Source organism: Centroberyx affinis, unplaced genomic scaffold (assembly GCF_046629955.1).
Source record: "Centroberyx affinis isolate AG114_WGS23_722 - 3 ecotype Tasmania unplaced genomic scaffold, CSIRO-AGI_Caff_v1 ptg002499l_1, whole genome shotgun sequence".
Classification (NCBI taxonomy): domain Eukaryota; kingdom Metazoa; phylum Chordata; class Actinopteri; order Beryciformes; family Berycidae; genus Centroberyx; species Centroberyx affinis.
The window spans coordinates 85,239-110,366 of NW_027280723.1; the positions used below are offsets into that span (position 1 = coordinate 85,239).

General features: G+C 48.2%; 17 non-coding genes across 17 annotated transcripts; all 17 read right to left on the reverse strand.

Moving 5' to 3' along the window:
- Positions 1–294: 294 nt before the first annotated feature.
- LOC139656601 (5S ribosomal RNA) lies at positions 295–413 on the reverse strand. The gene has a single exon (XR_011696134.1). It is a non-coding gene; the product is annotated as a 5S ribosomal RNA (ribosomal RNA).
- Positions 414–787: 374 nt separating this feature from the next.
- LOC139656602 (5S ribosomal RNA) lies at positions 788–906 on the reverse strand. The gene has a single exon (XR_011696135.1). It is a non-coding gene; the product is annotated as a 5S ribosomal RNA (ribosomal RNA).
- A 390-nt stretch (positions 907–1,296) lies between these two features.
- LOC139656603 (5S ribosomal RNA) lies at positions 1,297–1,415 on the reverse strand. Its single transcript, XR_011696136.1, has one exon. It is a non-coding gene; the product is annotated as a 5S ribosomal RNA (ribosomal RNA).
- A 2,575-nt stretch (positions 1,416–3,990) lies between these two features.
- Positions 3,991–4,109, reverse strand: LOC139656604 (5S ribosomal RNA). The gene has a single exon (XR_011696137.1). It is a non-coding gene; the product is annotated as a 5S ribosomal RNA (ribosomal RNA).
- Positions 4,110–4,499: 390 nt separating this feature from the next.
- LOC139656567 (5S ribosomal RNA) lies at positions 4,500–4,618 on the reverse strand. The gene has a single exon (XR_011696102.1). It is a non-coding gene; the product is annotated as a 5S ribosomal RNA (ribosomal RNA).
- A 390-nt stretch (positions 4,619–5,008) lies between these two features.
- On the reverse strand, positions 5,009–5,127 carry LOC139656606 (5S ribosomal RNA). Its single transcript, XR_011696139.1, has one exon. It is a non-coding gene; the product is annotated as a 5S ribosomal RNA (ribosomal RNA).
- Positions 5,128–5,501: 374 nt separating this feature from the next.
- On the reverse strand, positions 5,502–5,620 carry LOC139656607 (5S ribosomal RNA). Its single transcript, XR_011696140.1, has one exon. It is a non-coding gene; the product is annotated as a 5S ribosomal RNA (ribosomal RNA).
- A 390-nt stretch (positions 5,621–6,010) lies between these two features.
- On the reverse strand, positions 6,011–6,129 carry LOC139656608 (5S ribosomal RNA). Its single transcript, XR_011696141.1, has one exon. It is a non-coding gene; the product is annotated as a 5S ribosomal RNA (ribosomal RNA).
- A 374-nt stretch (positions 6,130–6,503) lies between these two features.
- LOC139656610 (5S ribosomal RNA) lies at positions 6,504–6,622 on the reverse strand. Its single transcript, XR_011696142.1, has one exon. It is a non-coding gene; the product is annotated as a 5S ribosomal RNA (ribosomal RNA).
- A 390-nt stretch (positions 6,623–7,012) lies between these two features.
- LOC139656568 (5S ribosomal RNA) lies at positions 7,013–7,131 on the reverse strand. Its single transcript, XR_011696103.1, has one exon. It is a non-coding gene; the product is annotated as a 5S ribosomal RNA (ribosomal RNA).
- A 390-nt stretch (positions 7,132–7,521) lies between these two features.
- On the reverse strand, positions 7,522–7,640 carry LOC139656611 (5S ribosomal RNA). The gene has a single exon (XR_011696143.1). It is a non-coding gene; the product is annotated as a 5S ribosomal RNA (ribosomal RNA).
- Positions 7,641–8,014: 374 nt separating this feature from the next.
- On the reverse strand, positions 8,015–8,133 carry LOC139656612 (5S ribosomal RNA). Its single transcript, XR_011696144.1, has one exon. It is a non-coding gene; the product is annotated as a 5S ribosomal RNA (ribosomal RNA).
- Positions 8,134–8,523: 390 nt separating this feature from the next.
- Positions 8,524–8,642, reverse strand: LOC139656613 (5S ribosomal RNA). The gene has a single exon (XR_011696145.1). It is a non-coding gene; the product is annotated as a 5S ribosomal RNA (ribosomal RNA).
- Positions 8,643–9,016: 374 nt separating this feature from the next.
- On the reverse strand, positions 9,017–9,135 carry LOC139656614 (5S ribosomal RNA). Its single transcript, XR_011696146.1, has one exon. It is a non-coding gene; the product is annotated as a 5S ribosomal RNA (ribosomal RNA).
- Positions 9,136–9,525: 390 nt separating this feature from the next.
- LOC139656615 (5S ribosomal RNA) lies at positions 9,526–9,644 on the reverse strand. Its single transcript, XR_011696147.1, has one exon. It is a non-coding gene; the product is annotated as a 5S ribosomal RNA (ribosomal RNA).
- A 2,575-nt stretch (positions 9,645–12,219) lies between these two features.
- Positions 12,220–12,338, reverse strand: LOC139656616 (5S ribosomal RNA). The gene has a single exon (XR_011696148.1). It is a non-coding gene; the product is annotated as a 5S ribosomal RNA (ribosomal RNA).
- Positions 12,339–12,712: 374 nt separating this feature from the next.
- LOC139656618 (5S ribosomal RNA) lies at positions 12,713–12,831 on the reverse strand. The gene has a single exon (XR_011696150.1). It is a non-coding gene; the product is annotated as a 5S ribosomal RNA (ribosomal RNA).
- Between the last annotated feature and the right edge of the window lie 12,297 nt (positions 12,832–25,128).

A 25,128-nucleotide genomic window follows, 5' to 3' on the forward strand; every position in this document is an offset into this window, starting at 1 on the left:
TGCCCTTTATTATCATGAACGCCCTCAGCCGTTGTGCTCACCGGGAGAAAGGCCGCAGTCTTTTCTCTGCCCTACATGTGCAGTGTTCAGCCATGGCAGGGACAAATGCAGGTTGTGATAAGTTTGCAGCCTCCCCAGAGGAAATGCCAACTGTTGCTGGCACACGGGAAGTGATGTCATCCTTGGGCTCCCTCCGCAAAAGTCACTGTACTGCCGCTGGCCAGCACTGCTGTTCAAGGCCCTGTCTCCCCCTGGAGAGGGAGCAGCGCCCTCTGCTGCCTAGAAAGATGAAAAAGCTTACAGCACCTGGTATTCCCAGGCGGTCTCCCATCCAAGTACTAACCAGGCCCGACCCTGCTTAGCTTCCGAGATCGGACGAGATCGGGCGTGTTCAGAGTGGTATGGCCGTAAGCAATTGAAGTTGCGGCAGGAGGGCCTTTTATACACGGCTTAGCCCGTGCCTAGTGCAGGGCCCCTTCCAAACCCTCCACCAAATGGGCCTTTTTCTCTGCCCTTTATTATCATGAACGCCCTCAGCCGTTGTGCTCACCGGGAGAAAGGCCGCAGTCTTTTCTCTCCCCTACATGTGCAGTGTTCAGCCATGGCAGGGACAAATGCAGGTTGTGATAAGTTTGCAGCCTCCCCAGAGGAAATGCCAACTGTTGCTGGCACACGGGAAGTGATGTCATCCTTGGGCTTCCTCCGCAAAAGTCACTGTACTGCTGTTCAAGGCCATGTCTCCCCCTGGAGAGGGAGCAGCGCCCTCTGCTGCCTAGAAAGATGAAAAAGCTTACAGCACCTGGTATTCCCAGGCGGTCTCCCATCCAAGTACTAACCAGGCCCGACCCTGCTTAGCTTCCGAGATCGGACGAGATCGGGCGTGTTCAGAGTGGTATGGCCGTAAGCAATTGAAGCGGCGGCAGGAGGGCCTTTTATACACGGCTTAGCCCGTGCCTAGTGCAGGGCCCCTTCCAAACCCTCCACCAAATGGGCCTTTTTCTCTGCCCTTTATTATCATGAACGCCCTCAGCCGTTGTGCTCACCGGGAGAAAGGCCGCAGTCTTTTCTCTGCCCTACATGTGCAGTGTTCAGCCATGGCAGGGACAAATGCAGGTTGTGATAAGTTTGCAGCCTCCCCAGAGGAAATGCCAACTGTTGCTGGCACACGGGAAGTGATGTCATCCTTGGGCTCCCTCCGCAAAAGTCACTGTACTGCCGCTGGCCAGCACTGCTGTTCAAGGCCCTGTCTCCCCCTGGAGAGGGAGCAGCGCCCTCTGCTGCCTAGAAAGATGAAAAAGCTTACAGCACCTGGTATTCCCAGGCGGTCTCCCATCCAAGTACTAACCAGGCCCGACCCTGCTTAGCTTCCGAGATCGGACGAGATCGGGCGTGTTCAGAGTGGTATGGCCGTAAGCAATTGAAGCGGCGGCAGGAGGGCCTTTTATACACGGCTTAGCCCGTGCCTAGTGCAGGGCCCCTTCCAAACCCTCCACCAAATGGGCCTTTTTCTCTGCCCTTTATTATCATGAACGCCCTCAGCCGTTGTGCTCACCGGGAGAAAGGCCGCAGTCTTTTCTCTGCCCTACATGTGCAGTGTTCAGCCATGGCAGGGACAAATGCAGGTTGTGATAAGTTTGCAGCCTCCCCAGAGGAAATGCCAACTGTTGCTGGCACACGGGAAGTGATGTCATCCTTGGGCTTCCTCCGCAAAAGTCCCTGGGTGCATTCCATTTGGCCAAAATGCATCCTCTCCTCCGTCCTCGCGGCCTCGTCTCCTCGGTGACTCGGCATCCAAAAATGAGCCGCCATCATGAAGGACATTCCAATTGGTCAAAAAACGCATGAAGGATCCTTCATGTCTCCTCGGGTGCATTGTCTTGTGTCTCCTCCTCCGTCCTCGCGACCTCGTCTCCTCGCTGACCCGGCATCCAAAAATTAGCCGCCATCATTAAGGATGTTCCAATTGGTTAAAAGATGCATGAAGGATCCTTCAAGTCTCCTCGCCTCCGTCCTCCAATAAGGCGTGGTCGGAGGATACTCAGGTGTATCCTCGATGCGGAAATAATGAGTGAAGGCAATTAACCATTGGCACGTGCGGATATAAGCCCACCTCCATACCATCAGAAAACGTGCGGACATTGGCAGAAAAAAAATCCACAGGTGTAAGTAGCCCCAACTTGTTATATATTCTTCAAACAGAAATAGCAGAGGTTTTAAATGTTAGCCGAACATTTGTTAATGAAGGGTTATACGTTAAAGGTTCATATACTGACAGATCTGCTGTAGTTGTAGGATGTCAAACTTTTCCCAAATAGGCATCAGGAAATGATCTTAAGGCTTGAATGTGATTATAGGGACAGAGGAGATGCGCCAGCTGATCCTCCAGCGCATAGAGAGGGTGAGCGGGGGCAAGTAACGTGAATTTTATATGGAGTTATTTTATAGGATTTATCATTACTATGAATGACATTCCATGATCTAATAAGCCTGAATGAAATCCGTTCATTAGGACATATAGAAATAGCCTATAAATGCACACATGCAACTCTTTTACCATGCGTCTCTTTCTAATAGGACCTCAAGTCAGCAGCACCGGGCTCTGGGTCTGAGGATGGGGAGCAAACGGCTGCGGCCTGGCCCCGGTTCTCCCTCAAGCATGAGACTACCGGCGGGATGCCATCGGCGCTCCCTCCCGCTTTAATAGACTCGTGTGGACCAGCAGCCGGAGTCAGCCGCTGTCGCTCCCCATCCAGCCCCGATCCCAGTCCCCCTGATGAGCAACCGGGGCCATCAGATGCTGCTGCCCGCTCCCATGTGTGACCTCCGCTGCTTCCTCGGGTCCCCCGGCAGCCAAGAGGCGAAGACGAGAGGGAGCGCTGCTGGGGTTTCTCCGGGAAGCGACCGAGGACGCACGGGCTGAGCAGCAGACGGAGCGATTTTCAACTATATTAGAGACAATTTAATTTATTTTTTTTAATGTAAAAAAAAAAAAAAAAAATTCTCTGCCTTTTAGGCGTAGCCTACCTCTGTTTCCATTCTCACCATATTCATAACCTTGGCAATGACCGTTGCCATGACAGGACATATTTTCATCATAAAGGCCGGAATCACTGCTGGAATCACTTCTGTGTCTTCTCTGGATCACCAGTTGGTTTGCTGCGTTTGTTTGATGTGTCTCTCATTCAGTATTCATCATGCTTATGAATTGTGTTTGTGTGTGTTGCCATGGAATTTCTTTTCTGGAGAATAAATTCTTACTAAACATTAACAGCATTTCCTTGTTTAAAATCGCACATTTTGCTCTTACAGCTAGATCTATGGTTATTTGGGAATTGTATTTATTTATTTAGGAATAAAAAGAAAGCACTTTGGTTCATTGCCAGTAAGTGTCAAACAGCCCACATGATCGTTGTCTAATCCAAGTCGCATAAAGGATAAAAGTTGGACAATTTGTATAGCACCTTTCTTATCAGTGCTGCAAAGTGCTTCACAAAATTAAAATGTAGCATACAGCAGACAGAATAACAAAAAAACTGAATAAAACAGAAACAGAAACGCTTTTTAGGCATTAGGGATTTTTTTTAAGACAAGGCTCACTAGAGGCTGGCATAATTTAGATGAATTAAACATTAATCTGAACTTTGTTAAACGTTTTTATGTGGATAAAACACGAGCCTTAGAATAATTTAGACAGCTGTCATCCTGCGCGGGAGGAGCCTCAACGCAACGCTTCACACGTCAGTTCAATATGGCGGAGTGAGGACGTTCCAATTGACAAGCCAGGTTCACTCGCCTCCTCGCATCTTCTCCTCGTTTCCTCCGTGACCTTTGACCGAGGAGTCGAGGAAGAGACGCGAGGCGAGGAGACGAGGAGAAATCGTTACCAAATGGAATGCACCCACTGTACTGCCGCTGGCCAGCACTGCTGTTCAAGGCCCTGTCTCCCCCTGGAGAGGGAGCAGCGCCCTCTGCTGCCTAGAAAGATGAAAAAGCTTACAGCACCTGGTATTCCCAGGCGGTCTCCCATCCAAGTACTAACCAGGCCCGACCCTGCTTAGCTTCCGAGATCGGACGAGATCGGGCGTGTTCAGAGTGGTATGGCCGTAAGCAATTGAAGTTGCGGCAGGAGGGCCTTTTATACACGGCTTAGCCCGTGCCTAGTGCAGGGCCCCTTCCAAACCCTCCACCAAATGGGCCTTTTTCTCTGCCCTTTATTATCATGAACGCCCTCAGCCGTTGTGCTCACCGGGAGAAAGGCCGCAGTCTTTTCTCTGCCCTACATGTGCAGTGTTCAGCCATGGCAGGGACAAATGCAGGTTGTGATAAGTTTGCAGCCTCCCCAGAGGAAATGCCAACTGTTGCTGGCACACGGGAAGTGATGTCATCCTTGGGCTCCCTCCGCAAAAGTCACTGTACTGCCGCTGGCCAGCACTGCTGTTCAAGGCCCTGTCTCCCCCTGGAGAGGGAGCAGCGCCCTCTGCTGCCTAGAAAGATGAAAAAGCTTACAGCACCTGGTATTCCCAGGCGGTCTCCCATCCAAGTACTAACCAGGCCCGACCCTGCTTAGCTTCCGAGATCGGACGCGATCGGGCGTGTTCAGAGTGGTATGGCCGTAAGCAATTGAAGCGGCGGCAGGAGGGCCTTTTATACACGGCTTAGCCCGTGCCTAGTGCAGGGCCCCTTCCAAACCCTCCACCAAATGGGCCTTTTTCTCTGCCCTTTATTATCATGAACGCCCTCAGCCGTTGTGCTCACCGGGAGAAAGGCCGCAGTCTTTTCTCTGCCCTACATGTGCAGTGTTCAGCCATGGCAGGGACAAATGCAGGTTGTGATAAGTTTGCAGCCTCCCCAGAGGAAATGCCAACTGTTGCTGGCACACGGGAAGTGATGTCATCCTTGGGCTCCCTCCGCAAAAGTCACTGTACTGCCGCTGGCCAGCACTGCTGTTCAAGGCCCTGTCTCCCCCTGGAGAGGGAGCAGCGCCCTCTGCTGCCTAGAAAGATGAAAAAGCTTACAGCACCTGGTATTCCCAGGCGGTCTCCCATCCAAGTACTAACCAGGCCCGACCCTGCTTAGCTTCCGAGATCGGACGAGATCGGGCGTGTTCAGAGTGGTATGGCCGTAAGCAATTGAAGTTGCGGCAGGAGGGCCTTTTATACACGGCTTAGCCCGTGCCTAGTGCAGGGCCCCTTCCAAACCCTCCACCAAATGGGCCTTTTTCTCTGCCCTTTATTATCATGAACGCCCTCAGCCATTGTGCTCACCGGGAGAAAGGCCGCAGTCTTTTCTCTCCCCTACATGTGCAGTGTTCAGCCATGGCAGGGACAAATGCAGGTTGTGATAAGTTTGCAGCCTCCCCAGAGGAAATGCCAACTGTTGCTGGCACACGGGAAGTGATGTCATCCTTGGGCTTCCTCCGCAAAAGTCACTGTACTGCTGTTCAAGGCCATGTCTCCCCCTGGAGAGGGAGCAGCGCCCTCTGCTGCCTAGAAAGATGAAAAAGCTTACAGCACCTGGTATTCCCAGGCGGTCTCCCATCCAAGTACTAACCAGGCCCGACCCTGCTTAGCTTCCGAGATCGGACGAGATCGGGCGTGTTCAGAGTGGTATGGCCGTAAGCAATTGAAGCGGCGGCAGGAGGGCCTTTTATACACGGCTTAGCCCGTGCCTAGTGCAGGGCCCCTTCCAAACCCTCCACCAAATGGGCCTTTTTCTCTGCCCTTTATTATCATGAACGCCCTCAGCCGTTGTGCTCACCGGGAGAAAGGCCGCAGTCTTTTCTCTGCCCTACATGTGCAGTGTTCAGCCATGGCAGGGACAAATGCAGGTTGTGATAAGTTTGCAGCCTCCCCAGAGGAAATGCCAACTGTTGCTGGCACACGGGAAGTGATGTCATCCTTGGGCTCCCTCCGCAAAAGTCACTGTACTGCCGCTGGCCAGCACTGCTGTTCAAGGCCCTGTCTCCCCCTGGAGAGGGAGCAGCGCCCTCTGCTGCCTAGAAAGATGAAAAAGCTTACAGCACCTGGTATTCCCAGGCGGTCTCCCATCCAAGTACTAACCAGGCCCGACCCTGCTTAGCTTCCGAGATCGGACGAGATCGGGCGTGTTCAGAGTGGTATGGCCGTAAGCAATTGAAGTTGCGGCAGGAGGGCCTTTTATACACGGCTTAGCCCGTGCCTAGTGCAGGGCCCCTTCCAAACCCTCCACCAAATGGGCCTTTTTCTCTGCCCTTTATTATCATGAACGCCCTCAGCCGTTGTGCTCACCGGGAGAAAGGCCGCAGTCTTTTCTCTCCCCTACATGTGCAGTGTTCAGCCATGGCAGGGACAAATGCAGGTTGTGATAAGTTTGCAGCCTCCCCAGAGGAAATGCCAACTGTTGCTGGCACACGGGAAGTGATGTCATCCTTGGGCTTCCTCCGCAAAAGTCACTGTACTGCTGTTCAAGGCCATGTCTCCCCCTGGAGAGGGAGCAGCGCCCTCTGCTGCCTAGAAAGATGAAAAAGCTTACAGCACCTGGTATTCCCAGGCGGTCTCCCATCCAAGTACTAACCAGGCCCGACCCTGCTTAGCTTCCGAGATCGGACGAGATCGGGCGTGTTCAGAGTGGTATGGCCGTAAGCAATTGAAGTTGCGGCAGGAGGGCCTTTTATACACGGCTTAGCCCGTGCCTAGTGCAGGGCCCCTTCCAAACCCTCCACCAAATGGGCCTTTTTCTCTGCCCTTTATTATCATGAACGCCCTCAGCCGTTGTGCTCACCGGGAGAAAGGCCGCAGTCTTTTCTCTGCCCTACATGTGCAGTGTTCAGCCATGGCAGGGACAAATGCAGGTTGTGATAAGTTTGCAGCCTCCCCAGAGGAAATGCCAACTGTTGCTGGCACACGGGAAGTGATGTCATCCTTGGGCTCCCTCCGCAAAAGTCACTGTACTGCCGCTGGCCAGCACTGCTGTTCAAGGCCCTGTCTCCCCCTGGAGAGGGAGCAGCGCCCTCTGCTGCCTAGAAAGATGAAAAAGCTTACAGCACCTGGTATTCCCAGGCGGTCTCCCATCCAAGTACTAACCAGGCCCGACCCTGCTTAGCTTCCGAGATCGGACGCGATCGGGCGTGTTCAGAGTGGTATGGCCGTAAGCAATTGAAGCGGCGGCAGGAGGGCCTTTTATACACGGCTTAGCCCGTGCCTAGTGCAGGGCCCCTTCCAAACCCTCCACCAAATGGGCCTTTTTCTCTGCCCTTTATTATCATGAACGCCCTCAGCCGTTGTGCTCACCGGGAGAAAGGCCGCAGTCTTTTCTCTGCCCTACATGTGCAGTGTTCAGCCATGGCAGGGACAAATGCAGGTTGTGATAAGTTTGCAGCCTCCCCAGAGGAAATGCCAACTGTTGCTGGCACACGGGAAGTGATGTCATCCTTGGGCTCCCTCCGCAAAAGTCACTGTACTGCCGCTGGCCAGCACTGCTGTTCAAGGCCCTGTCTCCCCCTGGAGAGGGAGCAGCGCCCTCTGCTGCCTAGAAAGATGAAAAAGCTTACAGCACCTGGTATTCCCAGGCGGTCTCCCATCCAAGTACTAACCAGGCCCGACCCTGCTTAGCTTCCGAGATCGGACGAGATCGGGCGTGTTCAGAGTGGTATGGCCGTAAGCAATTGAAGTTGCGGCAGGAGGGCCTTTTATACACGGCTTAGCCCGTGCCTAGTGCAGGGCCCCTTCCAAACCCTCCACCAAATGGGCCTTTTTCTCTGCCCTTTATTATCATGAACGCCCTCAGCCATTGTGCTCACCGGGAGAAAGGCCGCAGTCTTTTCTCTCCCCTACATGTGCAGTGTTCAGCCATGGCAGGGACAAATGCAGGTTGTGATAAGTTTGCAGCCTCCCCAGAGGAAATGCCAACTGTTGCTGGCACACGGGAAGTGATGTCATCCTTGGGCTTCCTCCGCAAAAGTCACTGTACTGCTGTTCAAGGCCATGTCTCCCCCTGGAGAGGGAGCAGCGCCCTCTGCTGCCTAGAAAGATGAAAAAGCTTACAGCACCTGGTATTCCCAGGCGGTCTCCCATCCAAGTACTAACCAGGCCCGACCCTGCTTAGCTTCCGAGATCGGACGAGATCGGGCGTGTTCAGAGTGGTATGGCCGTAAGCAATTGAAGCGGCGGCAGGAGGGCCTTTTATACACGGCTTAGCCCGTGCCTAGTGCAGGGCCCCTTCCAAACCCTCCACCAAATGGGCCTTTTTCTCTGCCCTTTATTATCATGAACGCCCTCAGCCGTTGTGCTCACCGGGAGAAAGGCCGCAGTCTTTTCTCTGCCCTACATGTGCAGTGTTCAGCCATGGCAGGGACAAATGCAGGTTGTGATAAGTTTGCAGCCTCCCCAGAGGAAATGCCAACTGTTGCTGGCACACGGGAAGTGATGTCATCCTTGGGCTCCCTCCGCAAAAGTCACTGTACTGCCGCTGGCCAGCACTGCTGTTCAAGGCCCTGTCTCCCCCTGGAGAGGGAGCAGCGCCCTCTGCTGCCTAGAAAGATGAAAAAGCTTACAGCACCTGGTATTCCCAGGCGGTCTCCCATCCAAGTACTAACCAGGCCCGACCCTGCTTAGCTTCCGAGATCGGACGAGATCGGGCGTGTTCAGAGTGGTATGGCCGTAAGCAATTGAAGTTGCGGCAGGAGGGCCTTTTATACACGGCTTAGCCCGTGCCTAGTGCAGGGCCCCTTCCAAACCCTCCACCAAATGGGCCTTTTTCTCTGCCCTTTATTATCATGAACGCCCTCAGCCGTTGTGCTCACCGGGAGAAAGGCCGCAGTCTTTTCTCTCCCCTACATGTGCAGTGTTCAGCCATGGCAGGGACAAATGCAGGTTGTGATAAGTTTGCAGCCTCCCCAGAGGAAATGCCAACTGTTGCTGGCACACGGGAAGTGATGTCATCCTTGGGCTTCCTCCGCAAAAGTCACTGTACTGCTGTTCAAGGCCATGTCTCCCCCTGGAGAGGGAGCAGCGCCCTCTGCTGCCTAGAAAGATGAAAAAGCTTACAGCACCTGGTATTCCCAGGCGGTCTCCCATCCAAGTACTAACCAGGCCCGACCCTGCTTAGCTTCCGAGATCGGACGAGATCGGGCGTGTTCAGAGTGGTATGGCCGTAAGCAATTGAAGCGGCGGCAGGAGGGCCTTTTATACACGGCTTAGCCCGTGCCTAGTGCAGGGCCCCTTCCAAACCCTCCACCAAATGGGCCTTTTTCTCTGCCCTTTATTATCATGAACGCCCTCAGCCGTTGTGCTCACCGGGAGAAAGGCCGCAGTCTTTTCTCTGCCCTACATGTGCAGTGTTCAGCCATGGCAGGGACAAATGCAGGTTGTGATAAGTTTGCAGCCTCCCCAGAGGAAATGCCAACTGTTGCTGGCACACGGGAAGTGATGTCATCCTTGGGCTCCCTCCGCAAAAGTCACTGTACTGCCGCTGGCCAGCACTGCTGTTCAAGGCCCTGTCTCCCCCTGGAGAGGGAGCAGCGCCCTCTGCTGCCTAGAAAGATGAAAAAGCTTACAGCACCTGGTATTCCCAGGCGGTCTCCCATCCAAGTACTAACCAGGCCCGACCCTGCTTAGCTTCCGAGATCGGACGAGATCGGGCGTGTTCAGAGTGGTATGGCCGTAAGCAATTGAAGCGGCGGCAGGAGGGCCTTTTATACACGGCTTAGCCCGTGCCTAGTGCAGGGCCCCTTCCAAACCCTCCACCAAATGGGCCTTTTTCTCTGCCCTTTATTATCATGAACGCCCTCAGCCGTTGTGCTCACCGGGAGAAAGGCCGCAGTCTTTTCTCTGCCCTACATGTGCAGTGTTCAGCCATGGCAGGGACAAATGCAGGTTGTGATAAGTTTGCAGCCTCCCCAGAGGAAATGCCAACTGTTGCTGGCACACGGGAAGTGATGTCATCCTTGGGCTTCCTCCGCAAAAGTCCCTGGGTGCATTCCATTTGGCCAAAATGCATCCTCTCCTCCGTCCTCGCGGCCTCGTCTCCTCGGTGACTCGGCATCCAAAAATGAGCCGCCATCATGAAGGACATTCCAATTGGTCAAAAAACGCATGAAGGATCCTTCATGTCTCCTCGGGTGCATTGTCTTGTGTCTCCTCCTCCGTCCTCGCGACCTCGTCTCCTCGCTGACCCGGCATCCAAAAATTAGCCGCCATCATTAAGGATGTTCCAATTGGTTAAAAGATGCATGAAGGATCCTTCAAGTCTCCTCGCCTCCGTCCTCCAATAAGGCGTGGTCGGAGGATACTCAGGTGTATCCTCGATGCGGAAATAATGAGTGAAGGCAATTAACCATTGGCACGTGCGGATATAAGCCCACCTCCATACCATCAGAAAACGTGCGGACATTGGCAGAAAAAAAATCCACAGGTGTAAGTAGCCCCAACTTGTTATATATTCTTCAAACAGAAATAGCAGAGGTTTTAAATGTTAGCCGAACATTTGTTAATGAAGGGTTATACGTTAAAGGTTCATATACTGACAGATCTGCTGTAGTTGTAGGATGTCAAACTTTTCCCAAATAGGCATCAGGAAATGATCTTAAGGCTTGAATGTGATTATAGGGACAGAGGAGATGCGCCAGCTGATCCTCCAGCGCATAGAGAGGGTGAGCGGGGGCAAGTAACGTGAATTTTATATGGAGTTATTTTATAGGATTTATCATTACTATGAATGACATTCCATGATCTAATAAGCCTGAATGAAATCCGTTCATTAGGACATATAGAAATAGCCTATAAATGCACACATGCAACTCTTTTACCATGCGTCTCTTTCTAATAGGACCTCAAGTCAGCAGCACCGGGCTCTGGGTCTGAGGATGGGGAGCAAACGGCTGCGGCCTGGCCCCGGTTCTCCCTCAAGCATGAGACTACCGGCGGGATGCCATCGGCGCTCCCTCCCGCTTTAATAGACTCGTGTGGACCAGCAGCCGGAGTCAGCCGCTGTCGCTCCCCATCCAGCCCCGATCCCAGTCCCCCTGATGAGCAACCGGGGCCATCAGATGCTGCTGCCCGCTCCCATGTGTGACCTCCGCTGCTTCCTCGGGTCCCCCGGCAGCCAAGAGGCGAAGACGAGAGGGAGCGCTGCTGGGGTTTCTCCGGGAAGCGACCGAGGACGCACGGGCTGAGCAGCAGACGGAGCGATTTTCAACTATATTAGAGACAATTTAATTTATTTTTTTTAATGTAAAAAAAAAAAAAAAAAATTCTCTGCCTTTTAGGCGTAGCCTACCTCTGTTTCCATTCTCACCATATTCATAACCTTGGCAATGACCGTTGCCATGACAGGACATATTTTCATCATAAAGGCCGGAATCACTGCTGGAATCACTTCTGTGTCTTCTCTGGATCACCAGTTGGTTTGCTGCGTTTGTTTGATGTGTCTCTCATTCAGTATTCATCATGCTTATGAATTGTGTTTGTGTGTGTTGCCATGGAATTTCTTTTCTGGAGAATAAATTCTTACTAAACATTAACAGCATTTCCTTGTTTAAAATCGCACATTTTGCTCTTACAGCTAGATCTATGGTTATTTGGGAATTGTATTTATTTATTTAGGAATAAAAAGAAAGCACTTTGGTTCATTGCCAGTAAGTGTCAAACAGCCCACATGATCGTTGTCTAATCCAAGTCGCATAAAGGATAAAAGTTGGACAATTTGTATAGCACCTTTCTTATCAGTGCTGCAAAGTGCTTCACAAAATTAAAATGTAGCATACAGCAGACAGAATAACAAAAAAACTGAATAAAACAGAAACAGAAACGCTTTTTAGGCATTAGGGATTTTTTTTAAGACAAGGCTCACTAGAGGCTGGCATAATTTAGATGAATTAAACATTAATCTGAACTTTGTTAAACGTTTTTATGTGGATAAAACACGAGCCTTAGAATAATTTAGACAGCTGTCATCCTGCGCGGGAGGAGCCTCAACGCAACGCTTCACACGTCAGTTCAATATGGCGGAGTGAGGACGTTCCAATTGACAAGCCAGGTTCACTCGCCTCCTCGCATCTTCTCCTCGTTTCCTCCGTGACCTTTGACCGAGGAGTCGAGGAAGAGACGCGAGGCGAGGAGACGAGGAGAAATCGTTACCAAATGGAATGCACCCACTGTACTGCCGCTGGCCAGCACTGCTGTTCAAGGCCCTGTCTCCCCCTGGAGAGGGAGCAGCGCCCTCTGCTGCCTAGAAAGATGAAAAAGCTTACAGCACCTGGTATTCCCAGGCGGTCTCCCATCCAAGTACTAACCAGGCCCGACCCTGCTTAGCTTCCGAGATCGGACGAGATCGGGCGTGTTCAGAGTGGTATGGCCGTAAGCAATTGAAGCGGCGGCAGGAGGGCCTTTTATACACGGCTTAGCCGGTGCCTAGTGCAGGGCCCCTTCACAACCCTCCACCAAATGGGCCTTTTTCTCTGCCCTTTATTATCATGAACGCCCTCAGCCGTTGTGCTCACCGGGAGAAAGGCCGCAGTCTTTTCTCTCCCCTACATGTGCAGTGTTCAGCCATGGCAGGGACAAATGCAGGTTGTGATAAGTTTGCAGCCTCCCCAGAGGAAATGCCAACTGTTGCTGGCACACGGGAAGTGATGTCATCCTTGGGCTTCCTCCGCAAAAGTCACTGTACTGCTGTTCAAGGCCCTGTCTCCCCCTGGAGAGGGAGCAGCGCCCTCTGCTGCCTAGAAAGATGAAAAAGCTTACAGCACCTGGTATTCCCAGGCGGTCTCCCATCCAAGTACTAACCAGGCCCGACCCTGCTTAGCTTCCGAGATCGGACGAGATCGGGCGTGTTCAGAGTGGTATGGCCGTAAGCAATTGAAACTGCGGCAGGAGGGCCTTTTATACACGGCTTAGCCCGTGCCTAGTGCAGGGCCCCTTCAAAACCCTCCACCAAATGGGCCTTTTTCTCTTCCCTTTATTATCATGAACGCCCTCAGCCGTTGTGCTCACCGGGAGAAAGGCCGCAGTCTTTTCTCTCCCCTACATGTGCAGTGTTCAGCCATGGCAGGGACAAATGCAGGTTGTGATAAGTTTGCAGCCTCCCCAGAGGAAATGCCAACTGTTGCTGGCACACGGGAAGTGATGTCATCCTTGGGCTCCCTCCGCAAAAGTCACTGTACTGCCGCTGGCCAGCACTGCTGTTCAAGGCCCTTGAACAACAGCTTCCGAGATCGGACGAGATCGGGCGTGTTGGGGTTTTTTTTTATCTTTTATTATCAAAAATACAAATATTTTAAAAAATACACATATATCCACACAAAACATAATACACAACACATTAATAAACCACCCAAATACATAAAACCCCAAAATAACTCCAAGAAAAATCATCAAGAAAAAACCAAAGAGAAACCAAACAACTGTGTGCCTGAAAGAAAATCGACAGAAAAACCATACCACAGCATATATGAAATTAAATGAAAAAAACAAAACAAGAAAAAAGACCAAAATCAACCCAAAAACGAATAGCCAAAATATGATGTAAACATAAGATTTAAACCAACCAGACAAGAGTAAACCATAGACAAAACAAATCGGTACATAAGACCCCAAAAAGTCCCAAAAGTGCTCAACAAAAATACACAATAATAATCTCTATCCCACCCACTAAATCAAACCCCACAATACACAATAGACATTACCTCACCAAATCCTACATTCACACATTTAATTTAAAATTGAAAAACTATCTCCTGCTCCTCCGTTTCGCACAGCAACAAAGAGCGCTGCATAAACCTCCCTCTGAAGCGGTCCCTGTCGGCCTCGAACAGCAGCCTAAGGTGAGCCCTCAACATGTTCTCGAACAGTTCCACAACACCGAAGTCCCTCTTTTCATATAAGGCAAAGTTTCTCCTAATCCACACTGTGTGTCTGGCGAAAGCCAGCACAGTATTGATCAACACATTGTTTGTTTTCTGACTCTTCCGTGGGAGCCCGAACAGAAAAGTCCAGTCCCACTCAGGCCCCGGGAGTCCGTCCAGTCTACAGTGCCTCATCAAGAGGGCCTTGACCCTCCCTCTGAGGTTTGCCAGTGACGCACACCTGAGGAACAGGTGCTCTAAGTCTTCGGCCTCCGTGCCACACACAGCACAATCCCTGCTGAACAAATCTTTGTGTATCTGGTGCAGGACAATGCTCGTAAAAATCCTCCTGTGCCTCATCTTAAAATCCAGGTGAAAGATTACAGATGTCATGAGCGGGATTTCGATGTTCTTCCAGATATTACTAACATTATGAGAGGGAAAAAGCCTCTGCCAGGCCACCTCAGAAGCCGGTCTCTTTACAATTTTGGATATGAACAGTTTGTACCAATCTTTAGTTTTTACAGCTGAAATATTGAATGAAAAAAGCATCCGCACACTCAAATCTGTGCAAGAATCTTTATGCAAGCTTTCGGTCAGAGACCTTCTTCAAGGCATGAACAGGTAGCAATCCCTCCAAGTACTCTTCTCACCCTCTCTGCAAGTTGCTACCTGTTCATGCCTTGAAGAAGGTCTCTGACTGAAAGCTTGCATATTATAAAGATTCTTGCACAGATTTGAGTGTGTATTTTTCTCCATTTTTGATTACAGCTGAAATATTGACAGGATCATCACCGAGGCACAGGAGGAAGTTCAAAGCACTGTCCTGCACCTTACAGCTCTTACTCTTTAACATGCCACGCCACTCAGGCGGTAAGCACATCTCAAATCTCTCACCCAATAAAGCTATACTATCTTTTCTATATTTCACGTTCTTTCCCTTCAATTTAAATAAGACCATTTGCAAATCCATTTGCATTTTCTGGGGGAGGAGACACAGAGATTGTACACACTCCTCTCCCCATACTCCGCCAAGTAGCCCACCAGCAAGTCCCTCCAGGGGTGCTGCCAAGTCGAATCAAAAAACCTTCCTAACAATTTCACCCTCAGTGCATCTCTTTTGGCACTTACGTCAATCAGAGCTAATCCCCCGTCCCTTTTATTAGCCACTAACGTCTTGTGAGCAATCGAATTTCCCTTTCCCCTCCATAGGAAGGAGGAGATTGTGCTATTCAGCGAATTTAGAGCCCAATTGGGCAGCTCACAAGTTCCCAAAACATGATACATTTTTGACAGTAACAGAGCATTAGAGACAATTACCTTTCCTCTCAGGCTAAGCCCTCTTGCCTTCCACAAATTAAGAGTTCCCTGCATCTTGTTTAACAGTTCCTCCCACGTTTTGTCCCCGCCTTTCCCTCATCCTCCCCTACGTACACCCCCAAAATCTTCCTGCACCCAGAGGTCTCTTTAAAGCCCCACCTGTTAATAGTTGCCTTGTTCCAACCGCATAACATTAACTCAGATTTCTTTCTATTAATTTTCGCTCCAGAGGCCATCTCATAATATTCCAAATGTTTTAACACAAAATCAATGCTGCTCTCATCAGACACCATAATATTAATATCATCTGCGTACTGAACTACCTTTACCTCACTATCATTGGATGTTTTAACACCTTTTATATTCTTATCCAACAATATTTTAACCGCTAACGGCTCCACCACCAAACTGAACAACAAGGCAGAGAGAGGACACCCCTGTCTCACCGATCTCTTGATGTGAAAATCTCTAGTAAGTAGCTGTGACAACTCCTCCCCCCTCTGTTTGTGGCTCTGTGTGTTTTTCCTGTGTTTTTCCTGTTCCTGGATAGGAGGCAGTCAGAGTGGCAGAGGTGTGTCAGGAGGAGGAGCCATACCTGACTCAGATGAGCCACACCTGAATTAATTCCTCCTGATTGCTATATAAGAGGGCTGGATAGTCAGTTCTCTCTCTCCTCCCGGCCAGCAGGACCTTGGTTTAGTTAGGTTTTGGGTTCTATTAGGCTTGTTTTTCATTTTACTTTTTGCCTGCACTACACTTACTCACACCCATGCACTCACTACACTACTGATAATACTGATTTACATGTTGCACTGTATTTTTGCGTATAGATTAACATGGGTTAAATAAATTTAATTTACTTTAAATCCTCGTCCAATTTAAAAGGACTAGTTAGTGGCTTTTTGGCTTAGTTGTAGTGGTGGCAATTGATTTTGGACTTCCCTGGTAAGTAACACTTGGGAAGGTTTATTCTGTGCCACATTTGATTGTGAAATTATTTCACTAGTGTAAATTGTTGTGGGAGATGCACACAGGTATTTGGTTTTGGTCTTGGGGGAGAGAGAGCTTGGTTAGTGCCTGGTAGCTCTTTTTTTTTTTTTTGGTGCAGTGCTGGTTCTAAGTGAATGGCCCTGTTTTTTTGGAGTTCTATTCCCTTGCTAGGTATTAGACAGCGGGTTCTGTTTAGGGAATCCGTTGTTTTATCTATAGTGTGGTGGTGAACGTGGGTAGAGCTACATGCTCGGGAACACCTCAGGGGCTTCTGGGGGGGTCGCTGGTATAACCAGTTGCCTTACCACCCCCCTGATTTAGAGTGTATAAGTACCCCCCACAATTAACCACTCGAAGACTAGGGTTGAGTTAGGTAGTATGTGGTGAGGTAGGTTGGGGGATTGGACTCCAGGTTTTTGCCATTCTTGCACCGTTGATTGTCCTCTACTTATAGGTAAGTGGCTTTGAATATGGGCTCTGTGGTGGAGGAGTTTATTCAGACTCCTTCAGTGGAGTTATTTGATCAGTGTACGAAGGACCAATTGTTAAGGATTGCTGAGCACTTTCGTATTGAGGTGACTGATAAACGTTTGAAGGAAAATATAAAAACTTTTCTGAAAGGTAAACTGGTGGAAGATGAGATTCTGTCTGTTGAAGATGTGGGTAAACGTGTTTTCTCCTGCAGTGACCCCTGAGTCCTTAACGTTTGAACAGCAGTTGTTAATGCTTAAATTGGAACATGAAAAAATGATGCAGCATAAACAATTTGAACTGGAAGTGTTGAAACAAAAACATGAGCAGGCAAAGTTGGAATTGGAACACTCTAAATTGAGTTTGGTAAGAGAGGGAAAGATGTGTGGTGTGGGTGCTGTTCAGGAGGAAAGTGTATTTAACGTTGGAAATAACCTGAAATTGCTTCCCCAGTTCACAGAAAGAGATCCAGACCAGTTTTTTTCTTTGTTTGAGCGGGTGGCAGAGTCTCGGGACTGGTCTGATGAGGAGAGTACGCTATTGTTACAATGTGTCCTCACAGGTAAGGCACTGGAGGCTTATGCTTCTTTGACTGTAGCGGAGAGTAAGAATTATGATGTTGTTAAAGTCGAGATGAAATGAAAAATGCATTTTTAACCCTTTTAGATCACATCCCCAGTCATATTGTACACCTATTTAACAATATATGCTGAAAAAAATATAAAAAATCCATTTCTTTGTATTCTTATATCAAAATCCAATCATGTTTTCTTCCTGTAAAACAAAATATGCCGTGTGCTTACGTAAGCATGAACCAACCAATTTCAACCAATAATATCATGACATCCACCCATCAATCATTCTTCAACCTGGTGTGTGTGGAGCCAACAGTCCTCTGTAGCTCCGTATAGCGCTAAAGTCTAAGCCCCGCCCACTGTTTAGCGGTCCAATCAAATGCGAAGGATTTGATTTAAATCCCTCTTGTAACTGTACACCGCTCAAATATTCCATTTCACTGGGAAATACGTCACAGTACAGAAGCTAAAGATGCTCTAACTTCCCTTTTTTTTTATTTTTTTTTTTATTTATTTATTTAAAAGGGACAATGTACAGTTCAAACATAAATGTCACCATTTGATGCACCATACCAGATTATAGCTGCAAGCTAATTCACATCTGTAGTCCCTTGGCAGGTCAAAGCAAAGAAACAGCCCAATAACAAACGTTTCAGTGGGACTTTAAGACTACAGTGTTGCGGGCATATGAGCTGGTTCCCGAAGCCTATCGGCAACGTTTTAGGAATTTGAGAAAGAAGGAACACCAGACTCATGTTGAATTTGTGCGGGATTTGGTGGTACAGTTTAATCGCTGGTGCTCTGCATCAGAGGTTAATACTCCAAGAACTGTGTGATTTTAGTAGCACTTGAGCAACTTAAAAATTTCGTGCCAGATGGTATTGCTACTCACATAAATGAACGAAAAGTTAAAATGCCCCAAGAAGCAGCAGTTTTGGCCGATGAGTATATTCTGACTCATAAAAATACATTTGGCGAAGGCGGTGTTAATGCGCAGCAGAATATTTTTTCAGCGCGCATGGGTAAACCTTTTGTGTCACCTGGGGAGTCTGGTTCTTCCAGGTTTGAGCGTAGTACTTGGAAGAAAGATGAGTCCAGTAACACTTGTAATTATTGCCAGCGTAAAGGGCACTGGAAAAATGAATGTCCTGCTCTTAAAGGGAAAGCAAAGTTTGCAGGTAGTGCGCAGGTAAAATCTGCTGCATTGGCTGCCCCTGTTTCTTCAGCCCAGATGGCGCTCCAAACGGAGTGTCCCTCTGATGCCCTGTGTTTCACTGGGGGTGAGTATGAAAGCAAAGGTGATTATTCAGCGTTTATTTCAGATGGTTATGTGTCCTTGCCGGGAAAGAAGGAAGTGGCAGTTAAAATCGAGTCGATTCTTCCTTTCTCCTCAGGTACAGACACTGGAGGTTTCATTTTGATGCGGGGTATGGGTATTATTCCAGTACCAGTGCATAAAATGGCGCTAGTCTGCGGTTTGGTCACTGGAGAGGTGGCAGTTGGGGTGCGCCCGGCGTTGCCTGTGGAAGGGGTCGATATAATTCTTGGGAATGACGTGGCGGGAGGTAGAGTTTGGCCTGATGCTCCACCACCTAATGTGGTCACCCAGGTCCCTGTACCGCTGCCTTCAAAGTCAGAGGTAGAAAAAACAGCGGGGTCTGAACCTGAGGTGGAGTTGTTCCCAGCTTGCGCAGTAACTCGAGCTATAGGTCGCGGAAAAGATGAGGCTGCTCGGCAGGAAAAAGTTGTAGTAATACCTGTGCCTCTTAAGTCTATCTCTCATAGTGAGTTAGTTCAGGAACAAAAGTCTGATCCCTCTGTGAAGCCCCTCTTTGAGCTGGTGTCTTCTCCGGTGGGGGCCGTTATTGGGGAGGGGAAATGGCCGAAAGATGAGGGGGTGTTGCAGGTACGGTTGAACAATTCTGAGGCATTGAAGTTTTTGCCGTTAGTACTTGGGCACTTGGATGAGGGTAAGCGCAATGAACTGGTTTCACTGATAAATAGCTACCCAGCACTATTTTCATTAATTTGGGGATTACAGCATTTTGATGTGTATGTTCTGGGACCCCTCTCATAGTGGACACAGACCTTACCCCCTTACCTTTTTGCGCTCTTTGCAAAATCCTAACCAACGCTTGATGAGATGGGCCTTATCTTTGCAGCCTTATCATTTGGATAATGGCTGACACCCTTTCTCACGCCTTCTAGTTGCATTACCGCATAACTGTTAATGTTGCCTATATTTGTGCCTTCTTCTGTCTCTCCCTGTTGGTCGGTCCTGCTCTCTCTTAAAATGCTCCTACAGGTACCAAGGTATGCGGAGTGGGTGAGGAAGAGTACTTGGAGGGATTGGTATAAGGTATTTTAGATTTTTGAATAGGCCAAAAGTAGAAGGTGATTTTGTGAGTCTTCCAGTACAAGTGACAAATGCAAGAGTTAGGTATTCTGGTACTGATTAGATAATTTATGAATATTTGTAAATTGTAGTATTTAATATTGTATTTTTTGTAATATTTTGGCGGAGTACCTGGTGGGTCTCCTTTCTTATGCGGGGGGGTGTGACGACTCCTCCCCCCTCTGTTTGTGGCTCTGTGTGTTTTTCCTGTTCCTGGGTAGGAGGCAGTCAGAGTGGCAGAGGTGTGTCAGGAGGAGTAGTGAATTAATTCCTCCTGATTGCTATATAAGAGGGCTGGATAGTCAGTTCTCTCTCTCCTCCCGGCCAGCAGGACCTTGGTTTAGTTGGTTTTGGGTTCTATTAGGCTTGTTTTTCATTTTACTTTTTGCCTGCACTACACTTACTCACACCCATGCACTCACTACACTACTGATAATACTGATTTACATGTTGCACTGTATTTTTGCGTATAGTTTAATATGGGTTTAATTTAAATCCATAATTATCGGTGTGGTCTCCCTTGTTTGTCTGGACTTTGAGCAGGTTCATGACAGTAGCCCATTACACTTCACTCTACTGGACGCACCACTGTATAACAAATCAATCCATTTAACCAAAGCTGGCCCAAAACCAAACTTCTCCAGCACAGCCAGCAGGAAAGGGTGCGCCACCCTATCAAATGCTTTTTCCAAATCTATTCCAAGCAATAAACCCCCCCCTTCGCTGACATGATCCTTACTGTGTCCCTAACTGTTCTGATGGAGTCTGCAATGTCCCTACCTGGAATACTGTATACTTGTGTGTTACCTATGATGGAGCCTACAACCGATTTGAGCCTATGTGCAATGATTTTTGTCAAGATTTTATAGTCGGAGTTAAGCAAACGGATGGGTCTGTAATTTCCAAGTTTATCTCTATTACCTTTATTCTTAAAAACTAGTGTGATGATCCCTTTTGTGAGGGATTCCGGAGTTACCTGATCAATTCCTATGTTATATAATTGCAGCAGCAGGGGGGCCAGCTGATCTTTGAAACGCTGGTAAAATTCTGCCGAAATGCCATCAGAGCCCGGGCTCCTATTCTTATTTAAACCATCAATTGTCTGTTCAACCTCTTCCAGAGAAAAAGGGGCATCACACCACACTATCATCAAAACTAATTTTCCTCTCAATACAATCCAACATTTTGGCAATCTTATCAGGGCAAGGAGCATTACTCGCGAAGAGATTTGCATAAAAAGCGTGCACCTCCTCGAGAATGCCCTCCTGCTCTGTAATGACCACTCCATCATTATTCACAATCTGTTCAATGAAAGCCTTACTTTGCTTTCTCTTCTCCAAACCTAGGAAGAAAGCAGTGCACCTCTCACCCTCCAGGATGTTCTTAAACATACTCCTGACTGCTGCCCCTCTGCATCTGCGCTTTTCAAACATATCAAGCTTTTCTTTATACATTTCATAATTCTCACAGCTGCTACCAGGGTTCCTATCCAGTAACACAAGTTCTTTAGAAAGAAGAGCTCTTAAAGATCTCTCCTCCATCCCTTCTCTCCGGAGCCCATTGACATTTAAAGAGGTAAAGCTAATCATAAAGAGTGAAAATGAGTGATTTCAACAGCCATAGTTTATACATTACTCCTTTCTTTATTCCTCTTACTCTTTTTCCGAGATAACCTAGCCACATCCTGCGCTTAATCGGAGAGGTCGCCGACACTCCCCATCCATGCAACTTCTCCAAAATCTCACTGTCCCTGATGTATGCCGGCAGGTTTAAGAAGGATACCACCAGCTCGTCGTTGCACAGCTCCCTCGCCTCTCCAATCTTAAAACCCTCCAACAGCCGATCTCTCCCCCTCAGGTGGCTCATGGTCATCTCAAACTTCCCTTCTCCGATCATCCAGCACGCCATCAGCCCTCCGCACAGCTCCCGCACACACTTCATCAGCTCCATGGTTGTGACTTTTTCTCCCCCCTGCAGCTCCACACACACCGTCAGCTCCTTACAAAATACTCTGTCTCCGTCTCCACCATCCTTCGCCAAGCCCGCACGTCCGGCCAGCTTATGGGTCGTCATGTTGCCAGTCCTTAAGTTCGTTGCCACGTGGTCCGTCATACACACACACGAGAAAAGAAACACTTCACACACGGAAAACTTATCCCCCAAACAGTGAAGCACTGCTGGGGATACGACGAAAAAAAAAAGAAATGCAGAAAAAGGACAAAAACAACTATCACACAACGAAATAACAAACACACACTCTCAACTCTCTCCACACAACTTCCTCGCTCTTCTCGCCTCCTCAGTCTCACAATGCGCATGCGTGCTCAAAGTGGTATGGCCGTAAGCAATTGAGGCTGCGGCAGGAGGGCCTTTTATACACGGCTTAGCCTGTGCCTAGTGCAGGGCCCCTTCAAAACCCTCCACCAAATGGGCCTATTTCTCTGCCCTTTATTATCATGAACGCCCTCAGCCGTTGTGCTCACCGGGAGACAGGCTGCAGTCTTTTCTCTCCCCTACATTTGCAGTGTTCAGCCATGGCAGGGACAAATGCACGTTGTGATAAATTTGCAGCCTCCCCAGAGGAAATGCCAACTGTTGCTGGCACACGGGAAGTGATGTCATCCTTGGGCTTCCTCTGCAAAAGTGACTGCACTGCCGCTGGCCAGCACTGTTGTTTAAGGCCCTTGAACAACAGCTTCCGAGATCGGACGAGATCGGGCATGTTGGGTTTTTTTTTTTTAATCTTTTATTATCAAAAATACACATATCCACACAAAACATAATACACAACACATTAATAAACCACCCAAATACATAAAACCCCAAAATAACAGTAAAGTAAAAGTAAATACTAGAAAAACCATACCACAGCATATATGAAATTAAATGGGGAAAAAAAAACAAGAAACAAGACCAAAATCACCCCAAAAACGAATAGCCAAAATATGATGTAAACATAAGATTTAAACCAACCAGACAAGAGTAAACCATAGACAAAACAAATCGGTACATAAGACCCCAAAAAGTCCCAAAAGTGCTCAACAAAAATACACAATAATAATCTCTATCCCACCCACTAAATCAAACCCCACAATAGACATTATCTCACCAAATCCTACATTCACACATTTAATTTAAAATTGAAAAACTCTCCTGCTCCTCCGTTTCGCACAGCAACGAAGAGCGCTGCATAAACCTCCCTCTGAAGCGGTCCCTGTCGGCCTCGAACAGCAGCCTAAGGTGAGCCCTCAACATGTTCTCGAACAGTTCCACAACACCGAAGTCCCTCTTTTCATATAAGGCAAAGTTTCTCCTAATCCACACTGTGTCTGGCGAAAGCCAGCACAGTATTGATCAACACATTGTTTGTTTTCTGACTCTTCCGTGGGAGCCCGAACAGAAAAGTCCAGTCCCACTCAGGCCCTGCGAGTCCGTCCAGTCCACAGTGCCTCATCAAGAGGGCCTTGACCCTCTCTCTGAGGTTCGCCAGTGCACTTACTCACTTACGTCAATCAGAGCTAATCCCCCGTCCCTTTTATTAGCCACTAACGTCTTGTGAGCAATCGAATTTCCCTTTCCCCTCCATAGGCAGGAGGAGATTGCGCTATTCAGCAAATTTAGAGCCCAATTGGGCAGCTCACAAGTTCCCAAAACATGATACATTTTTGACAGTAACAGAGCATTAGACAATTACCTTTCCTCTCAGGCTAGGCCCTCTTGCCTTCCACAAATTAAGAGTTCCCTGCATCTTTTTTAACAGTTCCTCCCACGTTTTGTCCCTCGCCTTTCCATCAACTTCCCCTACGTACACCCCCAAAATCTCACTCTTACAAACCCACATTGAAGTCTCCTACTATCACCGTGTTACTACAACACCATTTCTTTAAGCTGATGAATAATTGTTTTCCATCATTCTCATTATTGGCTGCATAAACATTAATTATTCTGTAACTTTGATTATTAAAGGAAAAATCCACAATTAAAACCCTGCCCTGCCCGTCCTTGTATATTTCAGCAAGATTTGTAACAGTGCCTGCTTTAAACCATATCGCCACACCACATGACCTCATAGATCCAAAATTTGAAAAAACCTGCCCACCCCACTGTCTAGCTGTATAATCATTCCACCCTTGGTCCCATCTGGTTTCCTGCAAGCATATTACATCAGAGTTCAATGTTGAAAATACAGAGTCTATTTTTGATTTTGTGTGGAATCCATTGACATTTAGAGATGTAAAGTGTGACGGCCCTCCCCCTCTGCCTGCTTACTGGCTGTATTGTTTCCCTTCAGGGGAGGTTATCAGCAGAGTGGGGCAGGTCGTCAACCAATTCATCTCACCTGGGTAGCTGGGGCTCATGGTGTATATATGCTGTTGTGCTAGCAGCCTAATGTGTCTCTCTGTTTTCTCTTCCTTCTCACCACTGTTTGGTCCCAGGTCTCCACCTGCCATGTGGGGCTAAGCTGGCGTTCATTTTGCACCTTTCAACACACACTACACTTCATTCATCCATACATTGCAGACATGACTGATGGTTTACATTTATTCCCACTGATGCCTTTTGGTGTGTTTTAGGTTTATTTGAGTTTAATTAGGTTAAAATAAATTACTTTTTGTATTTAAATTCATGTGTGGACTCCCTCTTTGTCACGTACTAGACCCGGTTTGTGACAAATTGGGGGCTCGTCCAGTTCTGTTGATCAAGTTCAATTGGTGACAGATTGGAAGTTTATCTAGTTTGGTAAGGGTGCATTTGTTGAAATTCAGTCTAGTTGGTCTGAGAGTTAGTTAAATCTTGCTGGCATTTGTTTGAGTTCCTGTTAGGAATAGTATTTTGGCTTACTCTATATATAGGTGGGCTAATTGGTTTCAAATGTGTTTAGTCTTAATGGTAGTACCTGTTGGTGCTAGTAGGAGACTAAAGTGGTTGTATGCCAGTGTTGGGAGTACCACATGTGAATTTGAACCTCCTGTTTCATGTTTTTGAGGGAGGATTGATTGTTGGTGGAGTTTGGAAGTAGAAAAGCAGCATTTGTCCCCAGTTTTGGTTTAATTTAATGGTTTTGGATTTGTTTTCTGGTTTCAGTAAGTAAGGTGAGTGTTGGGTCATTGGGGTTGCAATGATTTTGTTGGGATAGTCATTTTACATTGTAGGAACCATAAATCCCCTGGTAGGCTGAGATGACTTGTTCCCATTAAGGGGGCTGGTCTTGGGTAATCTTAGAGTGGCTGCAAACGTGGGTAGAGTGGTCATCTCGGGAGCACATCCCTGGTTTCAGAAGGGTCGCTGGTTTCCAGTTGCTTTTTCTGCCCAGTGGGTTTCAGTGCATAAATACCCCCCACAAGTAGTGGCACGAAGACTAGGGGTTGAGATGAGGTAGTTAGTGGGGTGTGTAGTCAGTTAGGGCTGGGGAGGTTCCATTTTGGTTGGGCTGTCCTAAACTTGGTTGTTGCACTCCATGGTTCCAGCACAGGTGAGTTCTTGGTATTTTTCAACTTGTACAGAGAGAGGATCATGGCTTCCATTGTGCAAGATTTTGTTGGCTCGCCTTCAGTAGG